This window comes from Panthera pardus, unplaced genomic scaffold, assembly GCF_024362965.1.
Source record: "Panthera pardus isolate Hobbes unplaced genomic scaffold, ASM2436296v1 HiC_scaffold_1, whole genome shotgun sequence".
In the NCBI taxonomy this organism is placed as follows: domain Eukaryota; kingdom Metazoa; phylum Chordata; class Mammalia; order Carnivora; family Felidae; genus Panthera; species Panthera pardus.
In genome coordinates, this window is record NW_026526654.1 from 29,419,753 (window position 1) to 29,444,693 (window position 24,941).

General features: G+C 34.9%; 1 long non-coding RNA gene across 2 annotated transcripts in view; it reads left to right on the forward strand.

Annotated features, from left to right (window-relative positions):
- LOC109264176 (uncharacterized) overlaps window positions 1-24,941 on the forward strand; it is a 97,476-nt gene that overhangs the window by 34,276 nt on the left and 38,259 nt on the right. The window contains exons 2-3 of one of the 2 annotated variants that reach the window (XR_002078628.2): window positions 5,763-5,957; window positions 9,846-12,965. This is a non-coding gene — a long non-coding RNA (uncharacterized LOC109264176). Of the gene's footprint in view, window positions 1-5,762; window positions 5,958-9,845; window positions 12,966-24,941 lie in introns of those variants that run through there. The other variant, XR_002078629.2, reaches the window with a different exon arrangement.

Sequence of the window (24,941 nt, forward strand, 5' to 3'; positions counted from 1 at the left end):
TATCATGACTACTGAGTAGTCCCCTATCAACACCGGTGAAACACCTCTGTGGTACAAGCTTTTGCTCTAAGTATACTTCTGAGTAAATGATTGTTTCTAGATGGGGAAGGGGGGGAGCCTAAAACTAGGGAAAAAACGCACAGAATTTAAATGTTATAATTCCTATTGATATTAATATAAACTTGAGGTTTACATTTTATATTAACATAAAATATAATATAAAGTATTTTATAGTTTATTATTCTAAATAATTAAAATAACTTATTGATATTATTAATATCCATCAATAGTTTACACTATTACTTTTAATATTGCCATAAATATTAATAGACTATATTATTACCATTCATGTAAGTATATAGTAAATATATATTTTACCTTGTATAATATGTATTTTAAGACATATTTAAGGGGCGCCTGGGTGACTCAGTCGGTTGAGCGTCCGACTTCGGCTCAGGTCACGATCTCACAGTATGTGAGTTCAAGCCCCGCGTCGGGCTCTGTGCTGACTGCTCAGAGCCTGGAGCCTGTTTCAGATTCTGTATTTCCCTCTCTCTCTGACCTTCCCCCGTTCATGCTCTGTCTCTCTCTGTCTCAAAAAAATAAATAAATAAATGTTAAAAAAAAAAGACGTATTTAAGCACATAGAAAATATGGATTTTGAATCTCCAGATTTCTCACGAATCTATCTACCTGTGTAAGCAATAGTAAATTCTCAATAATTATGACATACTATAATATACATCCATTAACAAAAATTGAACTAGAACTCACACTTAAAATGTTTTGAGTTGCTGTATTATTTTATTGTTTCACTGTTTTTCATTGGAAATGACAATGATATTTACAATTTATGAAAACTATACCAATATAGCAATGCAATTTATGACATGGCATTATTTATGTAATTTCACAAAAATTTGTATCTTCAACCTCCCTTGGAGTCATAATTCACAATGAACTCATAAGTGTTTTCTCGAAATCAGATATTTTATTTATGAATTATGTTCTTTAAGCTTTAAAATTATCCTATAGTGATATATGTGCTTATTTAAATATATACATTTGCATTTGTAATCTTTATAAACAAAATAAGTAAATTTCTATGACCAGAGTGAGTGATTCTTACTGAATGTATTATCTTCACATAAATAACTGCCACACTATTTGTACTATGGCTGAGCTCACAGATGTGATATTCAATATGATTAAGTAGTACACATTTCAATTATAAGGGATGAAGCAAGGATGTGTACTGAAAGTTGGTAATGTGTATTTTTAAGAAATCACAAAGAATGGAAAGGACGAAGACAATGGGAAATGTTCACATTCCTTTGGGTTATGAAAATTAAGTTTGCATGTTTATAAAGGCTTTACTTCTTTATAGAATATGAATACAGATCCAGCCTCTGCCTCAATATTAGAACATATGTAGTAAAATGAGGACAAGAATAAATCATTAAAATATGATTAGGGTCACTGTTTGATTTTGCATAATCAGTTTGACTATTGAATTATGCTAAAGCTCAGGATTCTTCTCTGTGTAATAGGTAGTTCACCAAAGGAAAAATAAGAGTCCGTTAAATCAAATTTGGGGAGTTGGTGGTTTTCTTCCTATTATCCCTGCAGTGAATGAAATTCTTAACTGTAGGTTCGATCAATGCTGATGCATCGCTTTTGACAACTCTTTGAGGGGTCTTTAACTCCCTATTTCAACAAGGTAATGAAAGTAAGTACTGAACATGATTTGCTTGGAGAGGCAGTCTACCATGGGCCCTGCACAGCCTTGAGGAGTGTGCCAGATGGCCAGGTTTCTCTGTCCTCTGATACTGAACAGTTCTGTGCCTGGTTACATAGTCATCTAGTAGGTCAAGACAACTACAGTGAGAGCTGCTTACTCTCCAGAGGAAAGTAGACTCACTTATTTCCTGCTTGCTCTGGGGTAGGCTGCTTGCTTAAAACCGGTGGACTTTTGACCCTGAGTTTCTCAGCTATTCCAAAACTCACAGGAAAGTGGGGGGCCTGCACTGGGGTCCATCAAATCACTCCATAGACATGGTGGACAAGGTAACCAGTGCATATATGCATATCTCCTAGCTATTCTGTACTTTTTTCCTCTCTGATCCCAGAGTTTCATAAGTATCATGTTAGTTTGCAAGTAGGATAAGATCTCAAAACCTTCACGAGTTCTGATATAATTGACTTCTTGACTATAAATTTTACCAAAATTTAATTTGAGCACAAAATATAAATACATGTCATTGTACAGTTCTGTTAAGTTTCAAACATCTTTTTAATATTTTTTCATGAATAACATTTCACCCGCCAGTTGGTACTATGGCTCAAAATACAATCATCTGGATGGCACTGTCTTTTTCATTATTGTAATTTTGCTAATCACCTTCTCCTTGTTTCTTATCTTTTTCCACATCTACATTTGTGAAATTTTGCTTTCCTCCTAAATTCCTAAACTCTCAGACTTTTTCACCTGTTAATGGTCAAAGTTTATTTTTGGTATTCTTAATAGAACTACTTCTCTCCAAATCAGCTATTCTATATGAATTACTCTTAATGTCTTTAATATGTATCCTAAAGCTTATTTATTACTTGCTTATTCCTACAGCTTCCTTCTTACACATTTACTATTTTTATTGGCTCTATGATTTCTGCTGTACTGTGCTATCTACTTTATTGTGTTCTCTCTTTCATGGTAGATATTTTGCAGATTAGCCTTTTCTTTCTTGAAGTCAAGGCTAAAATCAAATTCGCTATTTTGTAGAACTATGATTATATTAAACACCTTGCACCTAAGAATCAACATCAGAAGGTGTTTTCTCTAAGCATAAAATATGAAAATATTAATTGTAGATAACATGTATATCCTTACCATGTAGCAAACAGAGGTTTTACATTTTTATGAATAATAACTTCTATCCTTATAATCTCCACACATCTTTAAGTGAATTATACAGGCAGTACCTGGTAGAATTAGGATTTAAACTGGGGCAGACTGGCTCAAGTATTTAATCTCTTAACTATTAGGCTAGAAGGCATTGGTTTGACGAGTTAGTAAATTCAAAAATTGAATTCCAAGGTCAAATTTTTCTCATTACTCTTATGGAAGTAGCATCCAAATTAATAACTTGAAATTTGGGAACCTGTCTTCATTACAACCAAATTTTCCCCAACATGCCACCAACAGAAGCACCTAGTGGCAACATTGTTGTCACTACATACCTAAACTATTCCTTATTATTATCCTTTGTGCTACTATCTTAGAAAAGAATGTTCCCTTCTGATATAAAATAGAAGGGTGTAGTGGACAGATGATAGGGAGTCTTCAACCATCTAAAATTTCTTGACTGACCTTGGACTAAGTTGCATTCCTTGGATTTTAGTTTCTTTCACCGAAAGTCTCAGATAATAACATGTTCTTTATAGGGTTGTTGTGAGCTTTAAATGGCACTGCTATTTATGTAGTGCCATGTAAGCATTCAATAAATATTATTTCTTTCCCTTCCTTGTAAAGTATATCATGGATTGTTATTTAATATCCAACATCTGTTTCAATTTCACGCATCACTGCTCTTCGGTGTACAAAATGGGAAACTATAGTACATATTTATTAAATTACTACAAAGAATATTAAATTAAAGGCTAGATCCTTTATTATAGTGAATTCCAAGGTGAATTCTTTGTAAGGCAAATATTTTTTTTTTTGACAAGGGGAACCTTCTCTTTCATTTTCTGTTTTTTAAAATTATTGAATCAGCTTTAGTAGAAAAAGGCATATCAATAATAAATTTTCAATATTTGAAATTGAATTAATGAGAGCAACTTATTCCAGTGAAACAAACATATTTTTCAAGTGAAATACATAATTAAAATGAAGGATAGGCTTTATAATTTTATTTTTATTACTCCCATAAATTTTTAATCCTCTTTTATTAAACAGAGCTTTGGTGGTAACTTCTAAACGTCCTAAGACAAAAATCCATGTCTTCCTTTTAACCTCAGAGTTTCTATTGAAATTAAACTACCCACATAGGCCAATAAAATCAAATGGCTTTTAATATAAAGCTCTTAAAAATATAAAGAATAGGAATATTTTAATCTATTGGGATTTCAGAACAGTGAGCCAAATTAGGACTCTACACAGGCTAAGCTCTAGTGTGACAGAGTATTAGTCTACAGAATTAGATAATCATATCCTCATGATGTGATTCTCCTCTTCCCAAATTCACAAAATAGCTTGTCTACCATCAATATCTACCACATCAGAAAAGTATTAATCTAGAGAAAGTGGGGTACGGGAAAGAAAGAACGTCTATGAAGTCAACTGAGGCCCAGAGAGTTAGTATAGTCTCAATCCAAAACAGCAATTCAATTTTCCATAAATAACAGAATAACTGTTTTACTTGGTCACAGATACTGATTTTAGAACTGAGAACTGGAATTTTATATAAGATAAAAGCAAGTGTATCACCTGGAAATGTGAGTTGGGCTTTCACAAACTGGTTAGCCATGTGTTAGTGACAACCTTGAATCAGCACAAATAGCATAATGACTCAGTCCAGCTGTCTCCTGCTTTATTGCCGCCACTGGGTAGTAGATAAAGATAAGTAGCCTCAGAAATTTTCATTCATCCATGGCCACAGCTGAGAAACAGGGGTGCCACATGTCTCCAGGAGATTTGAGAAAATTCCCTTTAGTCTGCCGGAATGTTGATCCAGAGAGGAAGGGCTCTGGATCTTTGCCATTGCATAACATTGGGCTTCTACCTGGGATCTTTAGCTATACAGGAAACTCACCTTAATGCCACTTTGTTTCCATGTTAAGATTTCAAAAAAGCTCCATAATTTATTGGGTCACTGAATCTATCTCTGCTGATGGACAGCTCCATTGGACATCTCTCAAAGAAAAGGCAAAGCTTTTTGTAGCACAATCTCCAGCCAGAAAGGAGGAAAAAGCACATTTTGCAATTCATGATAGTATCAATTGTATGTTACATATTATATTCCCTACTACAAATACCACATATCTTTACTATATATTGTGTATAACATATTATATATTTACACATGGGATATATACTATATATCATACAATTTAATGTATGCAACATATTTTATGACACATATAATATGATATATATTATAAATTTCATATTATATACACTAGACACTTGTATATGCATTTTAATTCATTTAATTTCTTACAATATTGTTACGAGTTAATAGCTATTGTCCAAATCTTACAGATGAAGATTGAGACTAGCTATACAGAGCATATTATTCTTACCATATTATTATTATGCCAAAAAAAATTACAGTTAAAAATCTGAGATAAGGGTAAATACTATTACATCACATATAAATTTCTCTGATATTAGTTGTGTCAGGAATAACTAATGCCTAGATAGATGCTAGTGGCACTCAGGTGACCTTAGCATGGCATTTAATCTTCAGGGCTACCCAACGCACCTTAATTTTCTGCCGCTTGGAGGCACTCTTGCACCATAGGACGAAACTTTCTGGCTTTAAACTTGGTTTCTTATGAGCCTCAAAGGTTAGGACAGAGGCTTAAACCATACCGCAAAATTTGGAAATAATTTCTGCATACTTCTAAATCAATAATTCTGGTGAACAAAACCCATATTTTCTGGACTGGTGTCACTATTCAACTGTATCCTAAATAGGGAAACAACGAAAAGATCCCAAGTTCTTCAAGTTAAGAAAATTCTACCCCTTTCACCCTTCCAGACAAATGCTAGTATGCAGCCTAGAGCCTGGAAGCAGGAATTTAAGCTGAGCCCTGGATGTGGTGGTGCCTGCCTGCAGACTGTGGCGCCCGCGGCTTGAGATGACTCTATGCTTGACTGAAGCAAAATGGATAGGAAGTCCAAACAAGGAATCCATCCGAAGAGCCTGGACTTAAATGTAGAGGCAATGCATAAGGTAAGATATCAGAAACCTCACACCTTCGATGGCTTTGATGGGAGAGTGGGAAATCGAACCCAGTGGGCATCCTGGAAGGACTATAGCTGAAGGACATTTTTCCCCATCTCACTGGCTGCAGATGGTGAGCGAGCAGTTAGGGAGCTAATGTAGCTGAAACAGAATTAGAACTATGATTAACAATTGTAAAAACAATTCAAGTTTTAGTGTTATTAATACTATCCACACGTATAATGTAGGAAAATTAACTTTAACATATTATTCATATGAAATCATTTTTAGAATCATATACAACTAAAACTCAGTATTATACCAAAATGCACTTATTTTTTAGTAAAAAGTTACCTTATTAAAGTTAATGTGGCATACCTATGTATTATATGCAAAAACACTAGAATAAGATTCTTTTGCTCTTGGTCTTGTCACCACCTGACTTCGAGTTGCCCAATTTGGCCCCACTGAAAACGTTTTATAATATTTTAACTATAAAATGCACTTGGGATCTCTGACCTCCTGGTGGCTTTAAATACTGTGGTTTCCAAAAAAAGGCACACCCACAGAAAATACATTTTTTAATTGATGGGAGATTGTATCTCTTTTAAATGAAATAGAAGAAAGAGTATTGTTCTTAAAATGTTTGATATAGTGATTTCTCGTAATTGTTTTTCCTCCCGCTGTAAGAACATGGCTTAACAACTGTGATGTTTGATGAAAACTGAAGATTTTTTTAAGTCAAAAATAAATAAATTGGAGTGGTTACTCAGAGCTACAACAGCTGTGTTTTGATGTTTACAAGCACAGATGTTAGATGTTTCCAGATGGAAACAAGGTTGTCAGTCTTCAATTTCCTCGAAAAAGAGCTATATAATGACGGGTAGTTAAAAACCAGTTTCATAGTTTTTCCATGATGCTAGTCATGAAATGCTACAGTTTGCTTGCAATATATGTCTAATGTAGCTCTCTGGTGGTATATTTGGTTCAAACATTTGAAATGGTCTCTCCGTTTGATATTATTCCACATCAAATACTGACAAGAATGTTCACAGCAGTGTTTCAATTAATGTCACCATTAAAAAAAAAAATCTTGGATGTTACCTAGCTAGGTTATGGCCATGGGACTTAAAATATTAGCAAATAGAATGTGAGAACTCCAAAAACTTCACATATTTGAGTGATTATGTCAATCTCCTCAATATTTGACTAGACTGCTTTTATAAATGGTAATAGTGGGTAATACAATATTCAGCAGTATGCTGAATATTTTATAAACAATTCTATTTCATATGCAAACCTTGCAACCATACTATGAGGAAGTTACTGTTATCCTCATTTTCCAGGTGAATAATTGAGGTTTAGAGACGTTATGTAACTTTTCAAACTTCATAACAACCAAGCACATGATGCACTGAGTTTCAGATCCAGAAATCTTGATTCCTCCACCCAAGTTCTTAACCAATATCCCTCCAACCTCCAATTATGCTATGTTTGTGCCAAATATGATCCTACTTCATAATCAACCCAACTGTAGGAGAGAAATAATATTTTTCTAAATCATTAAAGAGAGGAAACTAAAACATAGAAATGATAGATTAAGAATAACAAAGATCATGTCAATGTTCCAGACCCAAAGGTTCTAAAAGTCCTCCTTGCAAGCACTCTAACGCTGTAAGTTAAGAGTCCCAGAGGTCTCCATCATTTTCTGTTTCCATATGAACAAGGAAAACCCCTTTTTAACACAAATAGGTGGCCAGACATGCTTAGTCTCCTTTGACCTACCCTCAGAATACCCAGAAGCTAAATCATTGATCAAATATTAAGGTAAAATGAAGATATTTTAGATATAAAATTCTCCAAACTTACCTGCTATGCATTGTTTTTTGCTTTTCAGTTTCTTTATTTCAGCTTTCTTGAGATATATTTGACAAATAAAATTATAACATATTTAAAGTTTACAACATGATGATTTCATGTATCCGTACACTATAAAAGGATTTTCTCCAGAGAGTTAATTAACATGTCCAACACTTCATCTATTTCCCTTGTATTTTTTTTTTAAGACTTTACACATGAGCAATACCATGCAGTATTTATCTCCCCTGTCTGGTTTATTTCACCTAGCATAATGCCCACCAGGTTAATCCATGTTGTCACAAATGGCAAGATAGTCTTCTTTTTTAAGGCTGAATAACATTTCATTACATATGTATGTGTGTATATATATATATTTTTTTCCTTCATTGGTATATTCATAAACAGATCCTTAGGTTATACCATACCTGTTATGAACAATTGAGTAGGAACAGGGGAGTAGAGATATCACTTCAACATAAGAGATGTCTCTTCAAGACATTTTGTTTCCTTTAGATGTAATACCCGAACGAAGTGACATTGCAGGATCACATAGCAATTCTATTCTACTTTCTTGAAGAACTTCCATAGTGCTTTCCAGAGTGGTGGTACCAATTGACATTCCTATTAACAGTGTATAAGAATTCTTCTTTTTCTTCATCCTTGCCAGCATTTGTTATCTATTATCTTTCTGATTATAACCATCCTAACAGGTAGGAGGTGATAGCCCATTGTGGTTTCAATTTGCATTTCCCTGATGAGTCGTGATGTTGAACACCTTTGATATACCTGCTGACATTTGCCAATATCTGACCTTTTTGAAGAGGCTAATTCTTTTTTTTTTAATTTTTTTTAATGTTTATTTTTGAGACAGAGAGAGACAGAGCATGAACGGGGAGGGTCAGAGAGAGAGGGAGACACAGAATCTGAAGCAGGCTCCAGGCTCTGAGCTGTCAGCACAGAGCCTGATGCGGGGCTCGAACTCACGGACCGTGAGATCATGACCTGAGCCGAAGTCAGGCGCTCAACCGACTGAGCCACCCAGGCGCCCTGAAGAGGCTAATTCTTAAACATAAAGGAACTATCTAATCTTTGGATCAGAAAACTTTATACAGGTATATTTGAGGTACAAATCTAGAACTTTTTTGAATAATTATATGGTGCATATCTTCACCACGTTCTAATTACCAAAAGCTACATTATTAAGTAGGAAAATGATAACAACAGAGAAAACAAATATTCCAGAGTATTCTTTGAGTTACTTATTAGCTTTATAGTGCCATTGGAAAATATTGAGGTTGCTGATAAAACAAAGCAAAAACACTACTCATGTTTAAATCCCCAGGGTTTCACTGAATGTTCAGAAATACAGAAAAGTGAACACAGCCTTAGTAGAATTTCCTGATGATACTGGTTGTTCCTTTATCCCTTATGAAAATAAAGAAAGATTGGGAAGAATTTTTTTAGCCTTCATACTTTTAATATTAATTCCTACAAGGTTTGTATCTGTTAACAGGTATGACCCAAGAACTCAAGTGTAAGACCTTAACCTTGGGCATATTATAAGAATGAGAGACCCAATACTGGGCAATAAGTGAAATAACTTTTTAACTTACTTTGAGATCATGAGTATCAAAGGCTAAGAATGTTCAATAGAAAGCTTAAATACCCAACATTTGGAGTTGATTATATTCTTGTACTAAACAATTTTCAATAACAATGGATAAATATTTGATTATATTTGAACTCATGGAGAAACCAGTTACTTCATACTCTAGGTAAATAGCACCCCCTAGAAATGTGGCATTTCCAACTTGCACAGCTATATTTGGCACCCTTGTATGTAGGAATGTCAGTAATAAGAGAGTAGGCAAAAGTGAAGTCTCTTTTGTATTTACGTGGACACTGTAACAGATGATAGGATAAAAGGGAAGGATTGTTTGAGGAAGCATTAATATTAAGAGCAGTATTCCTGAAAGGTATGTTTTATTAAAACAAGTTCCCACACCACAGACAGCCTTTATAATACTTGTATTACAGCATGCAAAAGGTAAATGAAAATTGAAAACCAAACCAGAGAACATAAGGTGATGACACAGAAGCTCTGATAATTTCTGGAAGTATGGAGCTGGAGATTTCTTGAACTCATGTAAGCACACATGTGTGTGCACTTGTGTGTTTGTGTGGTTTGTCTCACGTGTCGTCCATTCTTATTCTGTTAAAAAAATGCCAACCATTTCTCGAATTCAGGAGATAAACAGGATCCAAACTAGAATACCTGATTCATTCTCCGAGGTTTAGTGAGTACAACTAGTGGGAAAGGTTTTTCCTGGCAGGCCATGAAATTGTTAGTGTGAATTCAGAACTACCAGCAACATATCCTAATGCAGATAGCCTTGACTGCTCTAAAATACAGCTAAAATAACCTAGGAAGGAAATCATAAAAGACTAATGCAGAGAGAATCTTGAAGACATTCAGTTTTCCAGTTCCATTCAACCTCAGTATCACCTTTGCCCTTCCTGGATATGTGGACCAATAAATCTCATTTTGAACTTGAGCTAGTTTGCATCGACTTTCTGTCAGGTACTACTAGAGAATAGTGGCTATTACAGAGGACTTAATTCAGTGGTTGGAAACTATGCCCCTGGCTCTATAGGCTTTCAAGGAAAATACATGTGTGTATGGGTGTGGGGAGGTTGGGGAGTGGGGTTGCTTCTTGCTAGCTCTTAGGCCCAGAGAGCTGGGAAAAATATAAGTGACCCAGAAAACCAAAAGATTATATGCAAACATATTAGAGCTAAAAAGAAAACCATACCAAGCTTCCTATGGTTGCAGAAAATTACAGAAATCTCAGGAAGAGGCAAAGGGGTCTGGCACTCACAAAAATAAAATCATGTCGGGTGAATGTTCTAACCCTAAAACCACATGGCTTGGTGAAGCACATAGTATTGGTGTTGAGTAGTGGTGCTGGTGGATATCAAGTAATAGCACTTGGAAACTCTTTTCTGGAGGATACTATTTAAACCACATTTCATTATAATAATTGTGTGGATTGATATTATTCACTCCGAGTAGAGAAATCTGTATGTATCTTGATTACATGATATTTGTAAACTTGAAATGTTGTGAATTACTTCTATAAATTTGCATATGTGATTATAAAAGAACCCACACATTCAGCACTAGTTCAGAACTAGCACTTGGTCTTAGACCCAAGTAGAATAAAATGGATGACCACACTAATAACACAACTCTGATATATGTAAACTATTTCCCCAGGCAAGTAGACATGAAGCTGGTCAGATTTTCGTGATCTATATCCTTTATGCAGAAGCTCAAATAATGGTAGGGCCCATTGTTTACATGTTACAAAGCGCTGAAATTGTGTTAATCCAATTCCTAATAAAAGTTAGAACGCTAACTCTTCTAGACCTCTCTCCAAATTATATGGGACCTAATATTATCATAAAGGGGAAGAATAGAAATTATCAAAATATACACCTCTTCAAGAGTTACCCGCTTGACAATTAAAAAATAATTTTGGTATTTCAATGCTTATCACAGTATACTTATGAAAATCTACTGCAGGATTAGAAAGCCTCATAATATCTCTGTCAAAAATTTGTGGAGCAGGAATTTCAGACTAACAGAATGAGGGAAATACAACATTACAAGAGTTAAAGGCTGAGAATTTTTCAGAACTTAATGAAGATGTGACTGCTTATATTTCAGTCACACATAGGATCCTGAGCAGGAACTCTGAGCTAGGGCTAATGCAAGAACAACAACAGTGCTAGAGTGTAGAGTTATAAACTCACATATAACACATATTTTAAAATAGTAATAAATATAAGCATAATAGAGTTGTGGAGATAGTCTCCTATATCTAGACATTTTACCCTCTCTGAATCCACCCCCATATTTCATTTTCTTTATTTTTAAATATTTAATGTTTATTTATTCTTGAGAGAGAGAGACAGAGAGAGAGAACATGAGCAGGGGAGAAGCAGAGCAAGAGAAGGACACAGAATCCAAAGCAGGCTCCAGTCTCTGAGCTCTCAGCACAGAGCCCAACACAGGGCTTGAACTCACAGGTCGTGAGATCATGACTTGAGCCGAAGTCAGATGCTCAACCCACTTAGCCACCCAGGCGCTCCCACACATGTCATTTTCAACAGCCTTTATCTACTTTTCTGCAACTGGTCTCCTTGCCTATATTCTTATTAACCACATATCCATTTTCTACTAAACACCAGGAATAATCTAGCTAATAAACAAGTATAATAGAGCTCACTCCTGTGATTTCACATAACCTTGAAAAATAAAAGTCCAAAATCTCTACACAGTGTATTAGATCGTCTATGCCTGTCCATACTCATATCCCCATTTGTACTAGTTATATTTGAGCAGTACTTAAATCCTAATGTTTCTTGGTCTCTAGACCATGCAATCTCCAGCCTCTTTCTGTTTTCAAGTATTCTTGCCATGGCCAGGACATACCACTATAGTGCCCTCTCCCACCTGCAACTCCACATCCCACCCCATCCTTGCCACACACAGAGCTGTCTCTGTTCAGATATGTAAATAACCAAGAAGCACATGGCAGGCTTAGAAGGTACTCTCATTGTTTTGATGCTACCATGAGAACATACCTTCCATAATATTTATGAAAAATGGCAGTGCCCTTTGTCTACCTCTCTAACCTGAAGGCCTTTTGGAAAAGGGATTTTATCAAATATATTTTTATTGCTTTTAGTATTTTGAGTGTTTAAAACAGTCGACTACATGCTCAAAAGTCATTTATCATATGAACAAACAAAGGAGCGTATCTTCTTATTTGCTCATATTTGTTTATGCACCAATATCCAATCGTACCTTAATTCATTTAGCAGATATCATTAAACGTGTGATCTGAAAACAATCTCTATTAATGTGAAATCTGGTACAGTGATATGAAAGTGTTCCAAATGATGTGAGAAGAACTCATGTATTGAAACTCTTCTAAGGTCTGTTGATGTTTTTACTCATAAAACATTACATAAGGATGCATTACTTAACATTTCTGAATCTCAATTTATTGCTATGCAAAATGTGTATGCTCATAAATGTCTAACTTATTATTTTGAGAATTAAATGTGAAACATATGTTCAAGTTACTATCTTACTGGCTGACAAATTGTAGGTGCAAATAAATACCATTCTCCTTTCTTGGTTGAAATGCATATATCCAGATGTCTCCTCATCTCAAAGAAATAAAACTCCATGAAGGAATGCGATGGAGTGATATGGCAGAACACTCCTGCCACAGCCTCAATACTAGGTCAGCTTTATTTACCATTGAAATTTTAGTGAGACAATGTATTTATTCATATTTTATATTTGTTTCAAGAGAACAGAGTAATATATCACAAATATTTAGAATGGAAAACCATCAGTTTCCTCTAAAGAATTATATTCATTTGTGGTAAACATTAAGCTGCTCTCTCTCCCCTTCCTTGCCAACTAAAGCCGTTTCATTTAAGGTCACTAATTCCCTCACCACAGGGATATATCTTGATGAATCTTGAGCAATTATAGTAAGCCCATTCTCCTCTACCAGATATTCATGTATCCACTTTCCCTTATAGCCAGGGGTGGCCACGTGACCAAGTTCTGGCAAATACAGCATAAAGGGAAATCTGCAGGGCATAGAGAGTGGTTTGTAGGAAGTTATTGCTTTCTGATAGCAGGCATATCATGAGGATAACTAATTTCTGCAGTCCACTTTTTTTCTTCTCTTTGAACACGATTTAAGGATGCAATAACAGAGGATAATTACAATGTTCATGTGATCGTGAAATAATAGAACAAATTTCAAGTCTCTGAGGATTTCAGAATAAACACATACGGGATATCTGGTACCTTAACTACTTCGCAAGGCTGCTGCATCCAAACTACAAACAACTGCCTGAAAATTTTGTGTGAGTGAAGGGTAGGAAAATGTGCCTCCCACCCCCAGAATGTGCTGCTTGGGTGTACTGATTATTTTGAGCTGTAGGCACTTTAAAAAAATGGAGCAAATGGCTTTCTCTGAATACCCCTTATCTGCCTAAAAACAGATCCTCCAAAAGAAACTAAGTTGTCATAAATCCCCTCCTCAAGAGTTTCATCAACCAGGGAAGATTGACTCTCATCATAGTCAGCTTCTAGGATACCAGAAATGGACACCACACTTAGACAGACTTTGTCACAAGCCATCATATCTCCCATCTGCTTTCTGAGGGTGATTTGTGTCTCTTAAAAATCATTTACTCTCCCCCAAGAGGTCTATGTACATCTCCCACCCCCCTGTCCTTATTAAGATGATATTTAAACTTAAATGTAAGTCACTTCAGAGAGTTACACCTGTTCTTTTCTGGATATTGACTGTGTATACATTAGGTGTACATGTTAACAATCTTCTGTTTGCTTTTCTCTTGTTAATCTGGTTTTATTATAGGTTTCACAGCTAAGAATTAAAAAGAGTGAGGGAAAACTGTTTTTCCTTCCCTACATGAGGAAATCATGAGTTTCTGTTACTCAGTTCTTCTGTGACTTGTGATTAAAGCATTCCTGCCTGGTATTACACCCAAATAAAGATAACCCTGAAGTAGAAAAAGAATGGGGTATGACACCAGTGTTGCAGTACTGTCCTGAAGAATGTGAGGGTAACGTGGATTGCAAACTCTATAGCTTCTGAAAAATCTTGTGTATGAGTTAAATTGACAAAGTTATATAAAAATGGATTAATGCTGACAAATTGGGTGTATCCAAAGTCTGTTTTATGCTTGACTTCCTGCTTATTTCCATAGAGTTGATATTGCTTATTGCTCTTAAGAAACGAATTCTTGGAGTTTGGGGAGACTAGAAAAATTTTAATAAAATGATAATAAGATTATCAAAACATCGGTTCATATTCTGTTTTCATTTTCATTTTATTTCCTGTTCCACGTAATGTCTTGTGGACTTTGCGTGTATGTGTGTTTGTGTCTGTGTGTGTGGCTGATTGATACCTCATAGCTTTCAAAAACACACTAAACCTTGAAATAACTTCCAACCCCATTCTCCACATATGCCAGGCCTCCTAATTCTTATAAAAGATACATTTTCAGGGAAAAATACGTGTACTCTTTCATGCTAGTGGACAAATGATTTGTAAATGTGCCCATCAGTTTTCATTTCTAGCAATGTTTAATTTGAGTAAATGATTTAATGGAATCCAAGTATTTGTCACAAGGAATGAAGATATTTTTTTAAACAAAGATGGCCTACCTGTTACCTTTAAAATAATTCTTAGGTGTCAGCTTACTCATGAGGAAAGCCATGCCTGGAGCAGGTGTCTAACTATGTCATAAAGTAACTGTCATGGCAGGAGGATGAAAGATGAAAACTACTAAACATTTTGGATAATGATTCAAAAAACCTGAAGAAGAACAGATAATCCCAGAGCATAACTTCTGAAAATATTTAAAAATGTATGAAACTGTTGCTTCTGCATAATTTCAACACCTTTTGAAGTAACACAATCAAAGAGGCACAGTTCTTCCAGATTAAACATATTTTATTGATTTTTATCTTCAATGGAGTGAATGCTACTGAGGTTTCATTTGTACAAGTTTGAATACCTGGTTTAAAGTTATATTTGTGCACTGTGAACTTCTCCCAAGTGTACATTGATCAAGTCGTGCTTTTTTTTTTTTCTTTTGATTTGTTCTGTTTTATCAAAGAAGCAGTCTGTTCATATCGGTACAGCCAAAAAAGTGGACTGTTTTTTGGCACACATTCCCAATAGTGAAAGTTACTGTGAATTTAAGTAAAGTGAATTAAACCAAAGAAAAATGTGAATAAACCAAATTTAACTGTAATAACAGGATGAGAGTTGTAGTGATATGAGTAAGAAATTGCTGGTCACATGACTAGAGTTCTGTTTCTGGCTTTACATTTTCATACACATCCTGAATAAGTTTTTAAACTCTTCTAAAATGCTGTTTTCCTATACAAAAAAATGGGAATTACCTGATCATAACTAAACTATTTCTTAATAATAAAAAGTGACTGAAGGGATATTTTAAAGTGATATAATAACTTACATTTTTAAATTCCTTTCAATAACATTCCTCTCACCTTTGGTGAAATTGCTTTAAATTTCACAAATAACCTTCTTACTTGAGATTTAGCTAAAACTTGGAGATATTTGCTATAACTGATCACATCATATTTTAAAATGTTTACTTTATCCTGTATAGGCTTTCTTATATTCTGTGGCTGTTTTGTTTTCTGGACCACTCCTCCCTTCCCTTCTTCCTTTTCTTCCTTTACTTCTTCCTTCATTCCTTTTACTTCTTAAATTTCGAATCACAGAAATCCTGAGAAAGTTATAATATCCTTGTCTACTCTTCCTCATAAAATATTCATATTAATCTCTATGTATCTTTCAAAGTGTTCATGGACCATCTATCGCCCACCCATGGTGACAAGATAAATAATTTTTGTCCTGGAAAAGTAAAATGAATGGATGAATGAATGAATGAATGAATACATAAATAAATAAATAAAACAACACAAATGGAAGGACCCAAGACCAAAGAGGATGCAAAGGAACATCTGATTTCAGATCGTATTGTTCTGCAAGGCTCTGATTCTATCACTTCGCTTTTCTCTCAGCTCCTGCTCAAGAACATTTGCTTGAGCAATTGGACTTAACAAAAATGAGGTTGTTAGTAAAATTGTTATAAAAATTGGTATAAAATTGATAGATAAATTAGAATTTTTATGAGCTATATTAAAGTGTGTAGCCAAATATGGTAAAGGAGTGGTCTTACGAACCCACAAATGAAAGAAGTCAGCTCAAGGCTATGAATAACATCAGGGATTACTCTAGTGACACCACACGACAGGAAGAAGGCATGTGTCAACACGAATGCAGTATCCTGCACAACAGACATTAACGGGGGCTTGGCAGTGTCAGTCAAGCCTTCAGAAGCCACCTTTGAATTGACTGTATATTCAAAAGATGAAAAAGTACCATCTCTTATATCCATCCCCAGCCCTACTATTACTCCTTAGCATGGTATAAAGTTTGGTATCACAATGTGTCCCAAATATCTTCATTTTAACTCAGTGAATATCACTGTAAATCCAAAGAGTGCCAGGTCCTGGAGATACACTGATGACCAAAGAGACATATTTCCTATAATCATGAAGCTTATGGCCTCTGCGTAAATCTCTATAGCTCTTACTCTGGCCTAATGATTATTCTGTAAGTATGCTTTCTTCTGCAGATCATAAACTCCAGGAGAGTTCATGCTTTGTGTTTGTTTGTTTTATAGATGTATGCTTATTAGTTATTTGTATATGGTATACATCCAATGAAAATTAATTTGAGTTAAAAATCTCTTGGACTTGGGGCGCCTGGGTGGCGCAGTCGGTTAAGCGTCCGACTTCAGCCAGGTCACGATCTCACGGTCTGTGAGTTCGAGCCCCGCGTCAGGCTCTGGGCTGATGGCTCGGAGCCTGGAGCCTGTTTCCGATTCTGTGTCTCCCTCTCTCTCTGCCCCTCCCCCATTCATGCTCTGTCTCTCTCTGTCCCAAAAATAAATAAAAAACGTTGAAAAAAAAATTAAAAAAAAAAAATCTCTTGGACTTGATTCAGAGAACATAATAGGTCATCAAAATTTGCCATTGATTTTAGAATCTCCTCTCATTTTATCTAATTCTTTGTGTTCCTTTTTTTCCTATTTATTGTCTTAAGTATGTTTCTAACTAAGCACTGAATCCACCCTTCTCCACTCACTAAAAATCATATCTCAAATCCATGCAAATGGCTTTGACTCCTAAAGCAGTGCTCCCAGTCCATTGGTCTGAAAGCAGAGCCCCCAAACATATGGATTGTTTGATCAGAGACTTCCTCTGTCTTAGGGTTGAGACAGAGCCTGACCATATTCGTTGATATTCTCTAATAATGCCGTCAGCCACCTAAGAGTAATCCACCAGCATCCTCTCCCACCCTGCACTTTCCCTTCATCACAAGGACTCACAAGCATGCAGATCCTATGGGACAGCCCCTCACACAGATGGGAGTTTGGAGAAGATGACAAATGACCCATATCCCTTATTAGGACTATTTTATCCCATTAAATGAATGACGGCTTAAAGAGACTATTTGTCACTAGGGCATAATTTAATCAACCTCATATAGGAGGAGGAGAAAATGAGGAATTAGAACAAGTGCAGAGAATATGAATCAATTTTTTTCTCCGTCCAGATGCAAATGTGCTTCAAGCTATTCCTGTCTTCTCACCTAACTGCTGCACTTACTTGAAAAACCATTTTTAGTCATTCGTGCCCATTAGCTAAAGCTATTAATTATGTGAAGGCTTTCAAAATTAAAAAAATGATTTCTGTTGGATTATTCTAAAATAATAGCAAATCAATTAATTTTAAAAGTTAAGCTTTTCACCAGCGCTTTCAATGTAAAATTAAAATTCTTAAATAAAAAGCATGTGAAATAAAACAATTTGATTCGCAAATTATCCAAATGTTAACTCCAATTAATTCATACTTAGTGAGTTCAAATTCTTAATGAATATAATAAATCCATGTGATGAAATAATTAATTAGATAAATAAAATAATTAATATTTTGATTTTCATGTTAAATACATGAAGTCAACATATAGTCCTAAGGATATAAACTGTCAAACACATAATAAACCATTCACGAACAAATCCAAAGACAGTACAACTATATAATCCACTTAAAATGGTAGAAAATGTATGTTTTCTGCAAAGAACAATTTACAAACATAAACAGATGTTTGTAAAATTGTTTTTATTTTATTATGTATGTTATTATTTTATTTATGTAAAATAAAATTTACATAAACAGATACGATGCACACGTTTCAGGAACTAGAATTAAGTTTGAGGATAAAGAGGAAAAATTAATCTTAAATGTTATGTAAAGTTAATGGTGCACACAGTTTTTAATGTTTATTCATTTATTTTTGAGAGACAGAGAGAGAGAGAGAGAGAGAGAGAGAGAGAATCCCAAGCAGGGTGGCATTAGCACAGAGCCCCACGCAGGGCTCGAACTTGCATACCATGAGATCATGACCTGAGTGGAAATCAAGAGTCTGGCGCTTGACTAACTGAGCCATCCAGGCGCCCCAATGGTGCACACATTTAAATGAGTCAATTATTAAATATCTATGGTCTTTCTGCTGATTATTATCATTGAATCATTGTATTGGTTAACGGTCTAGATTCACAATCAGGAATAGGATATTTCCCAAGTCCATCACTGTAATGATACACCAAATCTGGTGCAGTTTATCTGCCTCTTTTTTTAAATTTCTTTGTTTTGTCGGCTCCTGAGAATGGAGGTTTTAATGCTTTTGTAAAGTATTATAGCATCCTTAAAGGTTTACCTAAATAATAATATTTTTAAATTGTTTATTTATAACTAAATTTGGATAAAAGAAAAATTAAAACCGAGGAAGAAAATGACATATCATTTTAAAAGAAGCATCTGTAATAATCTCCATCACAAAATAAGAATCAATCCAAATCTTAATTTACATGCCACTTTTCCACGAAAACTTTCCCTGCTATTAGGACTAGGCCATATGGTCCTAATACACATTTTCTAAGCATGTAATATTGTCCTTTATAGAATTTACTACAGTTACAGCTAGTTGTTTAATTCTTTGCATACTATTTGTCTTTTACAGGAAACTATGGGTTACCATTTGAGGTAGGGATCAGGTTTCTTTCATTTATCAATCTACTCCTGTCAGCTAGCCCTGTGTCTGGCTTACAGAAGATACTCAACAAATATAATTATATGAATAATTACTAGTCAAATGTACTGTTTTAGTCAGCCGTGCAATAATTAAACCCCCTCCAAGCCTCCAAGAGCTTCACCATTAATAGAGGGAGGGGAAGATGTTTTTGTTCAGATTGATGAGTTTTAAGGTTTCATTGAGATATGGATAAGTTTGTTCTTGCAACACAGACATTTATCTTCCCTTCCATTGAACTCCTACAAAAGCATGCTTAAATTTTGGAACAAATAAGTTTATTGTGTATGAAAGTCTTTAAGAATCAAACAGGATAGCAGTTCATAAAAGAAAATCACAGGGCTGTGTGAAGAATACAGTCACTTAAAGGCAGAACTAAGAGAATGAATATGTACTTGTCTCTATGTACTTATGCTTGTAAAAAAAGTTTATGGGTGTAAGGTTACATAAGTTACTTCAGGAACTAAAATGTTAGATTTTGTACATGATGTACTAAATAACCTGGCAGAATAATAACACTAGAATTTTATCTGGCATTATTTCTTCAAACTGTGGAACTGCTATCAAATACATCAGTCATGATGAGGCAAAATGTGGGAAAGTATATAAAATTAATTAGTTTTAAAACAGCCTTTTGAATCTCAGGCAAACATTCGAAGACATGCCAAGCAAGCATATTTTTAATAAATAACTACATTCAGAATTATACCAGGCAACATAGTTGGTAAAAAGAAATTTTACATAACACATAGATGTAATTATTCTGTGCAATAAAAAATGAAGATTTTCAAAAATTTTGTACTTTAAGCTTTAATTTCAAAGATCTTCAAATTGAGTATTTTCTCCAAAAAATATTGGAGCTTTTGGTTAAAAGGTAACTTTACACATATACCCATAAGAACCCAGGGAAGACAGAATAGAATTAAAAAAAATAAATACAAACTACATTTTAGAAATGAGGAAACTAAAATTCAAATGGCTATGTGACTTGCCCAATGTCCCCTAGGTAATAATTATCAGGAGTGAAACTATCCTAATTCATTTTTTCTGTTATTACATGATGATATATCTTCTCAGATAAACTCTCAGAGTAAAAATAGAAACATTAATATTATAAGACAATCTTTACATATTTTAAAATTAATTAATATACTGTTTACATTCAACCAATAAATATTGAATGCCTCCTGTGTCCCACATCTCCTGGATATGTACAAAATACTTTGCCCTTAAGAGGTTATAGTCTGGTATCCTGAATAAAGTGACATTTGTTTTAAGATATCACATGAATCAGTTCAAAACAGTAAACACTTTTAGAAACATAATCTAGGATGCATATTTGTACTTGAAAGAGCTAGACATGTCTCAGAGGGGGTAAATGTATTTCACATTGCATACTTTGCCATACATAAAATATGAGGACATGTAAAATAGAGAAACCCAGTATTTGATATTTGCTGTTTTCATGTAGATGAAGAAAGCTTTCACAATTAGCTTTGCAGATCCACTATGAAATAGGTATTTGTCAAGAAATGTTTTCATTTCTCTTGCTCTTTTTTTTTCCTTCTGATTCTTGTCCTGAGTAGCTATATTATTATGTATTTTACAACTACAACCCATTATTTAACCTTTCCCTTAGAATAAATTTTTAATGAACACTACTTTCTCATAATTTGAATTATAGACTATCATATATTACTTGACACAAAACAAAATAATTTTGCATCATATATATTTCTATGTATAAGCTATGATATATTCAGGGTAAGTATATCAATGTATTTATTCATGACAGGTTTTGGTCAAATTTGGAATTCAAAAAACTGATATATTCTGGAGTCACAAATTAAAACAGGATCCACAAAATGCCTACTCTACCAGGAAAAAAATAATTGCCTTCTGGCTGAAAATAACTAGGTATTAAAGTTTTAAAAAATTGTATTATGCTCACCAGTGCCAGCTGATTGAATCTTTTCAGACTCAGTTCGCTAGGCACAAGGTCATTTATAATGTTCTCCATTAAGTATCCAAAGGGCAATTTTCTGATATTCCCCCATATGTTTTAGTCTTTGTAACATAACTGACCCTTTGGAAGACAACTATTTCTATCTACATGTGAAAAGTGCTGAATGTTTCCTTTAGTGAGATTTAAATTGCTTTTAGCAGGTCAGGTCATCTCATTTAATAGTTTCACATTACTTTTATTCAGCTTGCAGCTCTTAGAAATACAAAAATGGCTCACTACAATTCTTCTTTTCAACGGTACTTAATATTGTGTTTGTATGGTTAAAAAAATTACTCTCTGGTATATGTGTTTCTCTTTTCTCATATTCTCTACCTTCTTATACATTTGGTTTTAAATGGTGAATAAACTTTTAGAATTTTAGATTTTAAATATGATTGATGGTGTAGGGAAGGAGAAATAATTTTTCTCTACTTTTCTGAGTTCTTAGCTGAGACTCCTGTAATAAAAGACAGCTTAACAAGAGAAAACAAAACCAAAACCACAAAACAAAAGTTTGTTAACATGGAACCTCATGTGTACATGGGAATTATGCAGAAGAAAATGAGTAACTCCCCAAGGTGGCTTAGAATTCAGGCTTAAATACTATCTTAAGAGGCAAAGGGAGAAGGATGTAGGCTTCTTAGGGAAGAGTGAATGATTTTCAGAGAAGATGAATAGGCCCTTAGAATAGATGGGAGGTAGAATAGATTGGGACAGTACGTCAGGGTGTGGTGCAGACATCTAGTCTCCTCTCCTGTGATAAAAGTCAGTTTTCTCTGGTTGATGAATCTCCTGCAGAGGGGATTTATGACATTTGAGTTCCTTTTGGAGGATGTGTCTTTAGGCAGACAAGGGGAGTTCAGAGAAAGCCTCTCCCTGCATTTGCTGTTTTTCAGTTGCCTACAGCTCAAAATAATCAACGTGACAAAGTGGTTCATTTTAGCATGTGCTGCAGGCCTACAGAGATGGCATTTGGAGTGGCATATTCTACTACCCTTCACTGGCCAGACAACCTCTTGCCTTGTCCCTATATGCTTTGATATCCCACAAAGATGTTTTGGAATGCCACTGTTGACATTTAATTAGAAGTATGTATTGAGCAATGATCAGGGCTAGATTGTCTTGAATAACTTTCAACGTTTTAATTCCTGAGTCTCCTTTCACTACGCACAAGTTGATTCCTAAAATTTCCCTTTCCCTTAGGGGCTTAGGGGCATTTGAGTTAAATGACTACCAGTTTAAGCTTTAAAATACTGTTAAATTTTCTAGGGAATTCCCTGGGGAAGTACCTCAAGCCTGACATAAAAGCATACCTCTAGAGGCTCTCAACCCTGGCATGCTTATATTAAATAACGTTTTCTGAAATTTCTCACTTCGGGTATTATTGGGACCTAGCCTCAGGCATTCCGTTTGCTTTCCACTTCAAATTTTCATTGTCAACTTGCCTCTTGTCTGCCAGTCACAGCCTGTAGATCTTTTGCTTTTATGATCATCCTGTTTTCTTAAGAAAATAAAGTGACTAGTGATGTAACAATAGCAAAATATAAATCACCTTTCATGATTTCATGTAAACTGTGTGTGACATTTGAAAGCTTTTCAAATTTGAACAACTCCTTTAAATTTTTTTCATAATGAACATTTTTATCTGGTTTGTGTTAAAGAAAATCTCCCTAGCATCTACCATGTGTGCTCTGAACAGCAACAATAACAAAATCACCTATATTTCAAAACAAATTGTAGCTAAGAAATACATAGAATACAAATTCTATAATCATAGCAGTGGTTGGAACTTTTTGCTATTTCTATTGCTTTAAAAATAATTGATTTTTTTCATATTTAAAGACTTAAATTTACAGTAGTTTTAAGTTCACAACAAAACTGGGAAGTACAGAGATTTTCCCATATATACCCTGCCCTCACACATGCACAGCCTCTCCTACAATCAACACTACACATACAATGGTACATTTGTTACAATTGACAAACCCACACTGACACATTATTAATATCCAAAGTCCATAGTTTACCTACAGCCTCACTCTTGGTGTTGTACATCCTATGGGTTTGGACAAATGTGTAATGACAAGTACCCATCATTATAGATTCATACACAACACTTTCACTGCCCTAAAAATCCCCTGAGCTCTGCCTATTCAATCCTATCTCCTTATGTACCCCTGACAACCGTTGATCTTTTACCGTCTCTATAGTTTTGCCTTTTCCAAAATTTTATTTACAGTAGTCTCCCCTTATCTTGGGGGTATGTTCCAAGACTCCCAGTGGATTCCTGAAACCACAGATAGTACAGAACCCTCTATATACTGTTTTTTCTCCACATACACATCTATGATCAAGTTTAACTTGTAAATTAAGCACTTCAAGAGATTAAGAACAATAACTAATAATAAAAGAGAATAATTATTAAAATAACATGTGCAGTGCATGTGGTCTCTCCCTTTCTCTCTCTTTCGTAATATCTTATTGTGTTGTACTCATGCTTTTTCTGATGATGATGTGAGATGATCAATGCCTATGTAACGAGATGAAGTGAGATGAGTGACGTAGGCATTGAGACCCAGCATTTGGCTACTACTAACTTTCCACCTATACATCAGGAAGGTTTGGCTCCTGGACTGAAACTTCGGACAGGGAAACTGCAGATGAGGTGGAACTATGGCAGTTGGACTCATACCCTATGTGGCCTTTCAGATTGGCTTCTTTCATTGCTTGTACCTATTTAAGTTTCCGCCATGTGTTTTCATGGGGTTTTAGTTCATTTCTTTTTAGTGCTGCATAATATTCTAATGTCCGAATATTCCACAGTTTATCCATTCTCCTCCTGAAGGACACCTTAGCTGCTTCAAGCTTTGACAGTTATTAAAAACGTTCCTATAAACTTCTGTGTGCAGGTTCCTGTTTGGACACAATTTTCAGCTCTTTGAGGTAAATACCGAAGAGCATGATTGCTGCATCATATGGTAAGATGGGAGAGTGTGTTTAATTTTGTAAGAAACTAATGAAAGGTAGTAGAATATGCCTCCCCAAAACTTGGCTATTTGGCATGGGATTATTTTGAGCTGATTATTTTGAGAAACTACAGACACAGAAGTTCTGAAAACAGAATAGAAGTTACTGTTTTCTCTAAGGGAAATTTACATTAGAAAGGGAGCTTGTACCAGGACTAGAGTTAGTATCAGATATCACTTTTCCACCCAAGAAACTTATCGGCATGGCAGGACAAACTTTGTTTACTAAACTTCTCCTCTTTCCTTCCTGAATTGTATTTCTCCCATTCGAAGTGCAGAGCCTTAC